This window comes from Dreissena polymorpha, chromosome 9 (genome assembly GCF_020536995.1).
Source record: "Dreissena polymorpha isolate Duluth1 chromosome 9, UMN_Dpol_1.0, whole genome shotgun sequence".
NCBI classification, from domain to species: domain Eukaryota; kingdom Metazoa; phylum Mollusca; class Bivalvia; order Myida; family Dreissenidae; genus Dreissena; species Dreissena polymorpha.
The window spans coordinates 31,123,574-31,136,314 of record NC_068363.1 but is presented as its reverse complement, the minus strand read 5'-3'; the positions used below and the strand labels follow the sequence as shown (position 1 = coordinate 31,136,314).

Genomic DNA, 12,741 nt, shown 5'->3' with positions numbered 1-12,741 from the left:
CAGATGGCTTATATTCACATCACTAAAGAATGAGTCTGTAAATTGAAAGTTGTTGCATATTTTACAAAACTACGCCTTATCACTGTTAGCTAATTTCCCATACTCTGCCGGCGAGATATTTGCATATTTTGGACCTATGTGCAACCAGTAGAAGCAATCCTCACATTGTACCGCACGGTGGTTTATGGCGACTGGATTACCACACTGACCGCACGGCTTCTTGATTGGGCCAGGTTTCATGGCCACATCACCACTTATAATGAGACTGATTTACATTATGTGTTGTCGATTTTGGAATTTAATAGGGATCGACATTGGAACAGTTCTATTGTATCTAATATTGAAGTATAACATGGTAAAGTGGTTGGGACGTTAAACAATATAAAGTCTCCATTGATATTCCAGTTGGAAGAGCGGGAACAGCAGTGGCATGAACAAGTGTCATTCTTTGGTCGCTGGTTCGAATCCTACTGGCGGGTTATGCAATTTTTTCTGTATTGTCTCTTTTATATATTACAGTTTGCGTACCTCAAATAAAATCGTAGCATGGACAAAAATATATTATTTACCTGAAATGCAAAAGCATTATCTGCAGAATCCCATTAAAACCATCGCACTACGCATGGATAAATCGCACTACGCATGGATACATCGCACTATGCATGGATAAATCGCACTATGCATGGATAAATCGCACTATGCTTGACAATACGATAACCTTTAAAAATATGCTCATTGATTAATTAAAAAGAGGATGTATGAAACATGTTTTATTTCCCCAGTTGCGAGTTACTTTTAACAGTTAACCTTACATTGAAAAGTGCTGAACTGTTTTTCATTCGCATAGCTTATAGCATGCACCAACTAGTAACACAGCAACAACACACATGATGTATATACCAAAACGGTCATGTTTTAAAATATATCCATATTGACCATACTGCTTAGACCTTAATATCATGAATATTTACAATAAAAACCCATAATACCTGAACACAAGTTGTGTGTTTTCACCGAACCCAACCGATCCTAAATTGTTGATGCTGACTCAAAAGTAACTGATGTGTTTGGTTAATTCAATGTTGAATTTGTTATCATTTGGGGTACATTCGAGTGTGTTCGCTTACTTAAGTGCAACATGTAATGGAATAGTTTAAGATTTGGAAGGTTTGTGTGATTGAATATCGTTATAAAACGATGACAAAGCTCTTGTATGATTCACACATTTAAACTAAATGAACAGTTTATATGGCCGCCTTTCCTGATCTTTTGATTTAGATATTAGTTAAAATAACTCGTTCTTCCAAATGTTTGCCCTCCGGAAACATAGAATTACAAACACACAAAAGCTACATAATATATAAATAAACGCACGCTCAAGTAAGCACATACGAAAACCCAATAGCGAACGTAAACCGCTGTCGTTGGAATGTTTGGACGCTCTTAAAATGCAATCGAGTCAAACAATAACTGTTTGCATCACTTTGCTTAAAATGAAGAATGATAATAAATGAAGCGACTTGGTAGTTTCTTTTTCTTTTTAATAATATTAAATAATACATAAAATTGTTTACTTGTTTTTCATAATTGAAAACAAACAGAACCAAACAAGAGGAGGCTAAACTTACGATTTTATGTCGTAAGAAAACAAGAGTTAACTATTAATTATTGCAAACGCAAAGTCGGAAATGATGTAAAGCTTTCATCCGCTTGTCATATTCCTTAAGGCGCATGGCAATTTTCCGTTTCGGGACAATTTGAACGTACGTTATCGATCACGTCTACATATAGTTACGTATCCCGTGATAGCTCAGTTGGTAGAGCGGAGGACTGTAGTGGTTTAACAAACAGTTATCCTTAGGTCGCTGGTTCAATTCCTGCTCGCGGGACGAATTTTTTTAATCCCTGTTCCGAATTGCGTAAAGAAGAGCTTAAACTGTATGTTATCCTGGAACCATACACATTCTCACACGAATATTTAATTATTTAATAACAATTAATGTTTAAACGCACTTTCATTCATGTAATCATTGCGCATTAGTATGTTAATATCTTATCAGCCAGTTATAATCGCAGTTACGTAGTATCCTTATGACACTGAATGATATGTAACTGCATTGATTCTGAAGGTAGGTATTTCTCGCTCAGTCGAGAAAAGACATAGCAGATGATATAAAAATCGTTTATGATAGACCAATACTCCGATTGAAATATAAGATTGGGACGCCTGACTTTTTATGTTACGGATTTAACAGCAAACGTGCATACATATGCTTCATCAACGCGTGCCTCCTCTGCCATTTTTTTTTCTCCGTCCCTTTTAGTTGTATCCCATCGTCAGCAGTTCTTTGAAAATAAACTCCCGATGAGAATATTTTACTTCATTTCAGCATTGCCTGGACAAACCTGTTAACAATGACGGCATTTTTGTGTTTAAATGACTAATTATTTCAGAACATCAGTTATTTGCTCAGGTATTCCCCGCTAAATTTGAACCAGCACTATCAATAAAAATAACAATATTGTTATAGACAATAAGTCTGTATATAATCAGAGGAGAGCTAAAGGAGCAAACAAACTGGGCAGCAAAGTTTTCTTTATAAGACACATCGGTCCAGTGCGTCCATAACTTAGTAATGTATTGTTTCAAATTACCAAATACTTGTATTAACGCTTGTTGGTGTATATTTCATGTAGTAGTTATGTTCTGCTTTACTCAATTCCACTTTCAGTTTTCATGTTTTGAATTGTTGTCGTTGTCATTTAATATCAGAAAAATTGAATATGTAAACATGTTTTTAACAAGCTGTTAGATAAATGACACTGTCTTTTATGAAGCCATTTTTTCTGTTTATTATTTTAAAACAATATCAAAGTGTTATAGTCCTTGTATTGTCACGTTTTCATTTTTGTATTATTCGATAGTAAAATCAATACATGCAGGAGCGATTGCCTAACGGGGTTCCGTTATTATACCTTAAGCTTACAATAGTCAATGTTTTTGGTATCTCTATGCTAAAATGCCAAAGGCAAAAATACTTTTAATGGTATACATTGATATATATTTTCTCGCATATCACGCGGTAGTAATATTTGCTTGTTTTTACAATTGTATATTAACCTAACCAAACAAGGGGAGGCAGCACGTGCGATTTGATGGCATGTCAAACAAAGATTTAACGCATCGCTAACTTTCATTTATTGTTATAATCGGTATAATTATTTGTGTTCACCATTAGAATAACATTGTATTGATACGTATCATCTTGAATAATACACTTCTGCACAGAAAACTGAAATTAGGTTTTGTCCAGTAAGTAGGTAAGGCACTAATTATGAAAGATTAGGTATTGTCCAGTAAGTAGGTAAGGCACTAATTATGAAAGATTTTAATATGGTAGACTAAGACACTGAGTGAAATACAGCATTGGCAGGCCAGGCATAGTTAACTACACTGTACCAGGGTGCAGAATCAACAGGGTTTTCAGGGGTTTGCACATGGGCTGGACAGAATGTTATCACACCGTTAAGAACTTAAGTTTTGCAAATATCTCCTTTTATTGAAATACATTTTCAAAAACCTCTAGTGCATAAAAGACTGATTTTCTTGCACTATGTGCCAATATCATAGGGTATAAGAATTAATCCTCGAATAAGTCTGAAATCGTTGACGAAATGTCACGTTGCGTGAAGCGTAACCATGAAGTACAAATTACATTTTGAACAAGAACTCAGGCTTATTCAAAAATAATTATGAGCATTTCACATCGACATAAGCAGCATACAAATCTGTCTTGTATGCACTAGTTGAAATTCTTAAGACAAATTGCATTTAAAAGGTATTTGAAATCAAGCACCACTTACCGTTGTGTGTACATCCATTTAAGTTAAAATGGGGAACTCCACAAAGTCACGTGATCCTGTGTACGCGTTTTATTAAACGTCCTAAGACAGGCTTAATCAACCGGTGTCTTCATTTTTACACAGTTATTCATGCGTTCATTCTGTTAATACGATCGTTAGGCGTATAGTGTACATATAAGTACATATAAAAACACAGTGAGTAAACAGAGCGTTTCGCAAATAAATGCATACACTTCCGTTATACCGTTTCAAATCAATATGAAACAATTAGTATTAAATGTCGAAATGCATCATCTTCCATGCATTTTAAGTCTTAACTCAAAGTTGTGTCTATATTTTATATAACAATTTTATTAAAATACAACACTTTTAACTCCCTTTTAACTCTTGCAATGCATTTGAATTAATAAGACACACCAACCCGTTTTGCAATAAATTTATTGCAAAACGGGTATATTGCAAAACGGATTGTTGTAAAAAAAATCAAATTGCAATAAGACACTCCAACCCGTTTTGTAATAAATTTATTGCAAATATATACTTATCATTATTTACAAAATGTTTAAATAACACCGCTGACAAAAACAATATGTAACAAAAATAAAATGCTTAAAGTGTCGTTATTTTTTAATCATCACGTGAACCGCGCAGTATTAGCGACGCGGAAGATTTACAAGATGAATAGCACATATGTAAATTAGATAAGCTCCTCAACAGGTAATTTGCGTTACGTCGTAACGTTTACGGAAGTAAATATATGAAATTGGAATGGTTGTCTTTTACGTGTCAGTCTGTCATCCGGTGTTCTATTTTAACAAGTTGCGAAATATCACCAGCAAGTTGAGTTGGCGGGTTTGCGGGTTTGCCCACAATAATAGTTTGTTTCTTCGTAAAACATAGTTTGTTTCTTCGTAAAACATACTTGAACTTTCGATTAACGTTTGAATGTTTGGTATATATAATATATATATGTATATTTTTTATTTAAAAGGCGTCTCTAACGTAAATATGATAAAACAAGGCTGAATGTTTATATTAAGTGATGTTCACCAATTTTAGGAATTAAGTGAAGAATACCCGGAAGTGCATAATTTTATTGCAAAACAGGTTGCAGCGTTTTATTGCAATGTGCATTTTTATAACAACACGTTGTGCACTAAACTCTATTTGCAATAAAATCATACCACAAGAACTTATTTATTCTAATTGATTTGAAACGCTGAAAAGAAAGATTCAAATGTCGTATATATGGAGTTTGTATACATATAATAAGACAGAGGTGTCAGATTCGACTTAAAATTAACGGACATTGAAAGTGACCAATTCCATAAGTAAATGTGATAAACAAACACAGAATGTATAATAAACAGTGATCTTAACACTTTCATGATTAAGCGACTTTAACCCAGAAATCCAATAATATTGCAAAACGGGTTGCAGTGTCTTATTGCGATGTAAATGAAAAAATAAAAGCCCGTTTTGCAATAAACTCATTTTATAATCATTTTTTATTTTATGCTTTCCGGTGGTTTATAGAGAAATATCAGTGAATTAAAACTGATCATTTCACTGTTTCAAACAATGAAAATTATCAGTGAAAAATTATCGATAATTTTCATTCTTAATGTTAAATGACGTCATTTTTTGACGTAATGACGTCATTTTCCCAGCGAAATTCTTTAGTTAAACTCTTTCACAATGTATATAAACTGTGAAAAAAACATAAAATAAAAAGAAAATGTGTTGGTTTCGGTTGATTATCGATTTTAATCTGCGCCACTCGTGAAAATATTATTTTCTATGATCACTCGTGAATTTAAATCGATAATCCACCGGATCCAACAAATATCCTCTATATAATAAAGGATAATAATGGACTACTCTTTTCGCTTTTATAGAATGGTTCGTGTAAAGAAAATCCAGTCTGTGCGGAAAGTGCCTTCTCTGATTAGCCTATGATTTACAATTCAATAAAACTCTTGAAATATTTTATACATGTTGACGTCATGAATCAAGAATCACGAGGAAGTAATAATATGATAGCACAACAATTAGATAAAGACTTTTGAATGAAATATAAGCGTATCATGATCGACAAGAAAAGGCGTCGCAAAATCTTGATCTGGATCTTGTACTCACCAACGAATCTTCATATATACGCGTATATAAGTATAACTAAAAGTAATATTGTATTTGATCACATCGACTACATTTATGAAAATCCCTAGTAATATGTATGAACGTTATTTTCTAGTTTATTTATTTCTTCCTTCAAATTACGGTTCCCGACATCATTTCAAAAATAATGTCCACTGTATCAAATCTTTAGAAAAAGGACATAAGGGACCAATCTTCTGTCCAAGATCATTCGTGCCGTCAGCCTTTGGGTTCTCGTGACTCACAGTTGATAGGTGGGCATGGTATGCTTTGAAGTTCTGTATCAAGCGTGCGTCCGTAAAGGCAATACCGCTGGGGGCTGACGGGGGCAAAGCGTAGTCCGTTTCGCTACGACGTCGGGTATATGTTTTACTACGAAAACACTGTGTTAATACACCACTTAATCAGGCGAGTTTCATCTTTTCTGGTGTTTATGGATTAGAGAACGGAACATCCAGTAACGGTAGGTACTTATTTTCAATAACAAACTAATAGCACATGTGCGTAGTTGCAATCTTTAAGATTATATTGAGCAAAAATCGAAATATTTTTATTTGAAGCAATGTATAAGGTGGTTATTCTGTTAAAATAGCCAATTACGGTAACTTAAATACAACTACATGTTAATTTGATTCAGTGTACATTTCACATTTTAAAGTACAAAACAGGTTACGAACATGTATTTTAATAATTCAAATGCTTTGTTTCGAAGGAAATTACAAGTCGCTTTATGTATAGGTTTCGCACAGAGTATGTATTGGTTGCGCAACGAAGTACAAATATAATGTATAGGTTTTTTCAACGAAGTTTCTGTATCCATTTCAGGACATATCACATGCAGTTTTCAGTTATGGTAGACTGCCATTTCCCAGTGCAAAAGATACCGTGCCTCACTGTGCGCATGAACATCCAAACGAAAAGGTTGAACCCGGTGAAAGCCGGCAGAGTCCCGGCAGAGCCCCGGTATACCGTCACTACGCCGGCACTCATCGAGGCTATACCGGCATCAGACCCCGGCAGAGCTGCGGTAACGCCCAGGTTTAACCGGGAACAACCGGGAGTCCACCGGGAAAGTATTCAAATGTTTAATACCTCCGGGATGGACCAGGTTTTACCGGGAAGGACCGGCAATGACCAGCTTGGTACTGGAAACAACCGGGACTGCACCATTTCATCCCGGAAGGGTTCATCCCGGTAGATGCCTGATCACGCACTGGGGCTCCGCCGGCATCATAGTGAGACTGGGCCTTAACCGCATTGTAACACGAGGTAAATTTACCGGCCGTCATGTACGCAGTAAACAATAACCTGTGACAGAAACCCACTGCCACACATTTACAACAATTTATTAAGGCAATTGCGGATTTGTGCGATTGGGGTCCTACTTTCCACACCTTACGTCTTTTACAGGTGTGGGTTTTACAGGTAAAGTCCTGTATACGAACATCAAACTCATCTCAAAATTAGTTGACGATAACCGATTTTCAAGAAAATCGCTTTGATATACACAATGTAAAAATCAAAATCCGAATGAGATAAATAATGATCGAAGTTGGGACATAGGATTTACTTTGACATAAGCAGAGTTTCGAGATAAAAGAGTTGGGGATAACGAGAATCGAATGTTATTTGATAAAGAGTACCGTATGCTGAAAACCTATCGTCGGTCTCTATCAAAATGAACGTATAAGGGATTGTCACAAGGTGAAGATGCGTCATTTTTTTATTGAGACCGACGACATTAGGTTCTCGACTCTCAACTGTCATCTTATATATGGATTTTCGATTTTAATCGTTTCTTTTGGCCTAGTCGTGAATTTAATACTATCATAATAATGTGCATTACCATGCCGACTGTGCGCTAAAGCGTTGTCGTAGCGAGGCATAAACATATACTGTCAGAGACATGATCATGCCTAATAATAATATTTAGCCTTTATTTCTGTAAACTGGGTCACCCTACACATTTCTTAACACACCAGTGGCTTCACGATAAAAAGATCAATATGGAAATGGTAAAATTGTGTCAATTAAACACAGTTGTAAACCTTAATTGCATTTTTTTAAAGTGAAACCTGACTTCGGTTTGATAAAACAGCGGTATATTTCTTGTTTAACCGCATAAACCAGAGACATCTTGGATTATAATATGATGTGAAAGACCTATGAAATGTCAATGTGCTTAAATTCAAAGTTTTGTTATTAGAAAAGCATAATCTTACCTGTTTTAAACACAATTTTCGACTAATCTTTCCTCGATGTTATGTGTATTTAAACAATGTTTTCATAGTAAATCTATACCCGACGTCGTAGCGAAACGGACTACGCTTTGACCTCGTCAGTCCCCAGTGAATATAGTGCCCGTATAACGCGAAGAAGTCGCTCGTAATGATTACCACGTAATTACACACAAGCAAGTAAGTGCAAAAGAAAACACGAAACGATGCTTACATTCCCATGTTCTCTCAAGAGCGTGCATTTAGATTTGAAAGTGCTCACAGTGTCGTCCTTGAGTGCTAGTATAAACAAAATAAAAAAAACGCAAATATGAATGATCCAGTGCACACGTTATGACGTCAAAGTGCGCACACAAATATGAAAATTTCGGACGAAAATACGTTACATTGTGCTATATTTTCGCCGCTCTCTTGCTTAAGTTATGATGCTCAATTGCGCGCTTAACGGAGTTCACAAGGTACATACTGACTTTCGGAAGTGCACGTAAAGATATCCACGTGCGCTCAATCATTCTCACACGCTAAATATTGGCATGACCCCTGTTATGTTACGAGAGTTAAACTAGTTTCGTAGTGAGAGATTATTCACATTATCAACATCGCGCTGTCAAAGAATCGTTCCTTCGTCATCGTACTTAACTGATATTATCATCGTTATCGCTATCGAACTGTGGATGTGTCGCGTTATCTTCATTGTGCTGTCATTTTGTCGCGTTATTGTCTTCGTACGGCCATGTTATCGCTTTCTTTCCAATATTGACTTATATAATCCATCCCTGCATGGGCTATGACTTGACGGGAGATCGTAATTGTCCCTATTATAGAAACAATTCAATGGCGGGTAACGAAGAAAATATACTATACAACTACATCATGCCGAAAGTTTTATACAAATTTGCAAACTAATTTAAAAAATGCATATTTTAACATTTTTTATAACTCGCGTTTAAGAACCAGTTTTTTTTATAATGTAAAGAAAGTCAAAATACTGAGTTTAATTTTCAAGAAATATTAATTTGATGCGTCCCTGCATATAATAATAATTGCATGAATTATCATTTTTTATAAATACAGTCTCGTGCTGGTATAGTAAATGTTTGAAAAGAAAGAGAATGTACTGTAATTGTTTGGCGCGAATGCGCAAAGGTTGATCTCCGTTGCACATTGAAGACATACGGGCAACAGAAGGATTTTGTTTCCTTTATGCGTTAAAAGATCTGTCCAGTCCAAACACGCATTTTTTGCAATTATTTTTAAGGAAAAAAGTTGTTAGGATTGACGAGAAAAAGAGTGGCGATTTTCTTGACGAAGTTGTGGATTTATACTATTTTGAGGTAAAAATGAATTCATTCGTTTCTATCGGAAAACCTCTTTTGTTTTCTTGTTCCGATATTTTAAATATTAATCTCACCAAATGAACTTAAGATATACTTACAATTTGTATTATTTCAAACACATGGTTTACACCATTTAATATCACAAACGGCAATTTTGCACGGAAAATGATCTTGATAGATACCGATATTGTGTTATTAGGTTTATTAAAATGTTCCGTTCGCCGCGTTTAAAACATCCGTTAGCGTAAACGTCGACATTGTGTACGCCCACGTAATTGCTGAAGTTAACTGGGTTTAAGTGAGGTTCGTTGGACACTTACTTCCAATGTTGCGTTGTTTGCATGTTTCCATATTGGGAGCAACTTTCAACTTACCTCATTTAAACCCTGTAAGCTCCTGTTTACGCATGTACGCTTGGATGAATGAAGTTAGGTTAAAATAATGTCATCCTTAATTCGTAAGTTTGGAATCCGGCTCGCAGGTTAATTCTTTATATGATTAGTGTGTGTTTTTCATATTCCCGATGATGATTATCATGATGTATCACCTAAACTGTGCCGTGTGGTTGCACTGTCAATGTAACATTGGTGTATAAGAAAGTTTAATAAATTTGTAACAAGCAGCATATTGTATTCTATCTTCAGCATAATCCATCTTCATTACAATATGCATGACTTATTATAATGCAATATGGTATGATGAAATAATAAAAAGTCCACATTAAATATTAACGTATTGATATGAACAAACGAAAATGCGATAACAATATGCAAATATGTAAAATTCACGCTAGTAGCTTTGAAAACTATTCTGAGCAATACAATGGCTAGAACACCCGGAATAGTATGACCTAATGGAATAATCCGAAAAACATGCGAAAATATTGAATGCTAGTTTCCATAATGTAATATAACGCGCGCCAAACAAAGGGAGACTACACGTGTCATGTAATGTACCGAGAAGTAAAGAGTTAACAATGTAGTATTGCAAACGTCGAATTTGACATTGATGTATAGCGTTCATCTGCTTTTCATATTGCGCTATACGTATAGCATTGTACGTTCGGGACGATCAAGACGTACGTTATTGTAAACGTCTATATTAATACACATCCCCGCGATAGCTCAGTTGGTAGAGCGGAGGACTGTAGTGGTTTGACCAATGGTCATCCTTAGGTCGCTGGTTCAAATCCGGCTCGCGGGACTTCTTTTCTTCCTTTTTTACCTTGCGTAAAAAATAAAGTCTTCATTTTCCTTGTACCTTATACGTCTCCTAAATAAACAACAAACACAACGATTTAAATTGAAAATACAGCTTGTATTTTGGTTTCTATGCGTACGACCAGATGACACATTTATAATGTATGACAATAAACAAATGTGAGCAATTCACATTTTGATATAAATTTCATAACTCATACATTAAATAACGCTCATATAGTTTACACACAAAAATCAACAAACAGACTATATTCCTGCAGATAAGCATTTTCATGAGAAAATTTGTCAATATTTTATATTCAATACAATATTAAGAAAATTAACGTGTTTTCTGGTTCGTATCGCAATGCCGAATGGCTATTCCACGAGCACATTTACCCGCCGAAACAATACACTGAGCGACCCCTACAGGAGACTTTCTTATGCAAAGGAAAATAATTTTCCTCTAATTCGCTGTGCTCAAACTAGGAAAATTATATTAACCGCATGCTATTTAAGAAATAATATTTTCTATCATGGTTTGTTGTCGAATAACCCACAATAAGGAGTATAGATGCGTAGGAATTAAATCACGAGTGCGAAGCACGAGTGATTTGATAACACGCATCTATACAACTTACTGTGGGTTATTCGACAACAAACCATCATAGAAAAATATTATTTCAATTCTAACACGATTCTGATTGATTTGGTTCAAGCTTTAGGACGTGAACTATATTTTTCAATACTCCGCCCTTCTTAGTACAAAGTTCACTATTTAGTGACGTAATTGAATTGTACAAACATATGACGTAATTTTCATTCATATATATTGTGCAAATGACGTCACTTTCATTGAAAACAACAATCGTAGAAACTTAATGACGTCACGTTTATTGATGCTACTGAAAAGCTGACATGCTATAAATGTTTTCTGAATTACGTTTCCTAACAAATAACATTCTTTATAGGCGTGGTTATGCCACTTATCACCAAATATATAATTTGTTGTTTCATTACATTTATATACATGCTACATTTATTAAATTTCTTTTAGAGCGGGTTTTAGCACGTGCATTTTACCGCAATATTTTCTTTATTTATTCGGAACTATTTTCGAAACATTAAGCTCCGCCCATAAGTTATTGCAAATTAACTCACACTTCTGTGTCTATAGAAAACAAGTCGCGTGCTGTGTTAGAATAAGAGACAACATCAATATTTCCACACGGGTTTTTCATTGTGTATTAACCCATGTATGCCTAGTTGACTCTCCCATCCTTCTAAATTGGATCAATTTATTTCGAAAATTAGGGATGTTTAGTATACTTATTTCTATATTTAGAATATTTCTTACAGAAATTCCTATAAGCAAACAGCGTAGACCCGGATGAGACGCCGCATCATGCGAGTCATGAAAGTCCTTTTTTCAGGACGCTAGGCATACATGGGTTAACAATCCACCATGAGCCAACAAGTTTAAATGCACCATTGACTTTCACTTCGTGTGTCCTGTATCCTTACCATGTTAAAATCACATTGTGGTAATCTTAATCACCTTCAATGGTACAATGCTGCATACAAAACTGAACATTTGTTTTGCCTAGTCAGCCGATACAAAATGTAACAGATTCTTTAAAAACTGACTTTCAACAACATTAAGAAGTAAGGTATTATGTAAGCTATGCCTTAAAAAGCAAACGTGCATGAACGTGCGTCATCAACACGTGTCTTCACTCCGCGGTTGTTATTGCTCAGTTAATTCGTAAAAAAAACTCGATGAGTAAACTTAACTTTATTTTAGCACTGGAACATATTAAATGCATCAGGGTGGTTTTTATTTTGCCCCCAAGAAATTCGACCGACAGAAAAAGAAAAAATATATTTAATTATATTGTTAATATAATATAACATATAATATAAGGTGAGCAAAAAGAGCACAATACA

The 12,741-nt window shown here is 35.0% G+C and overlaps 1 protein-coding gene and 2 non-coding genes across 5 annotated transcripts in view; all 3 read left to right on the top strand.

The window, feature by feature from the left end:
• The window catches only part of LOC127845724 (uncharacterized), a 265,031-nt gene that overhangs the window by 213,661 nt on the left and 38,629 nt on the right, over positions 1-12,741 (top strand). The window lies entirely within an intron of this gene.
• Positions 1,800-1,889, top strand: Trnay-gua (transfer RNA tyrosine (anticodon GUA)). Its single transcript is given in 2 exon segments — positions 1,800-1,836; positions 1,854-1,889. It is a non-coding gene; the product is annotated as a tRNA-Tyr (tRNA).
• On the top strand, positions 10,709-10,798 carry Trnay-gua (transfer RNA tyrosine (anticodon GUA)). Its single transcript is given in 2 exon segments — positions 10,709-10,745; positions 10,763-10,798. It is a non-coding gene; the product is annotated as a tRNA-Tyr (tRNA).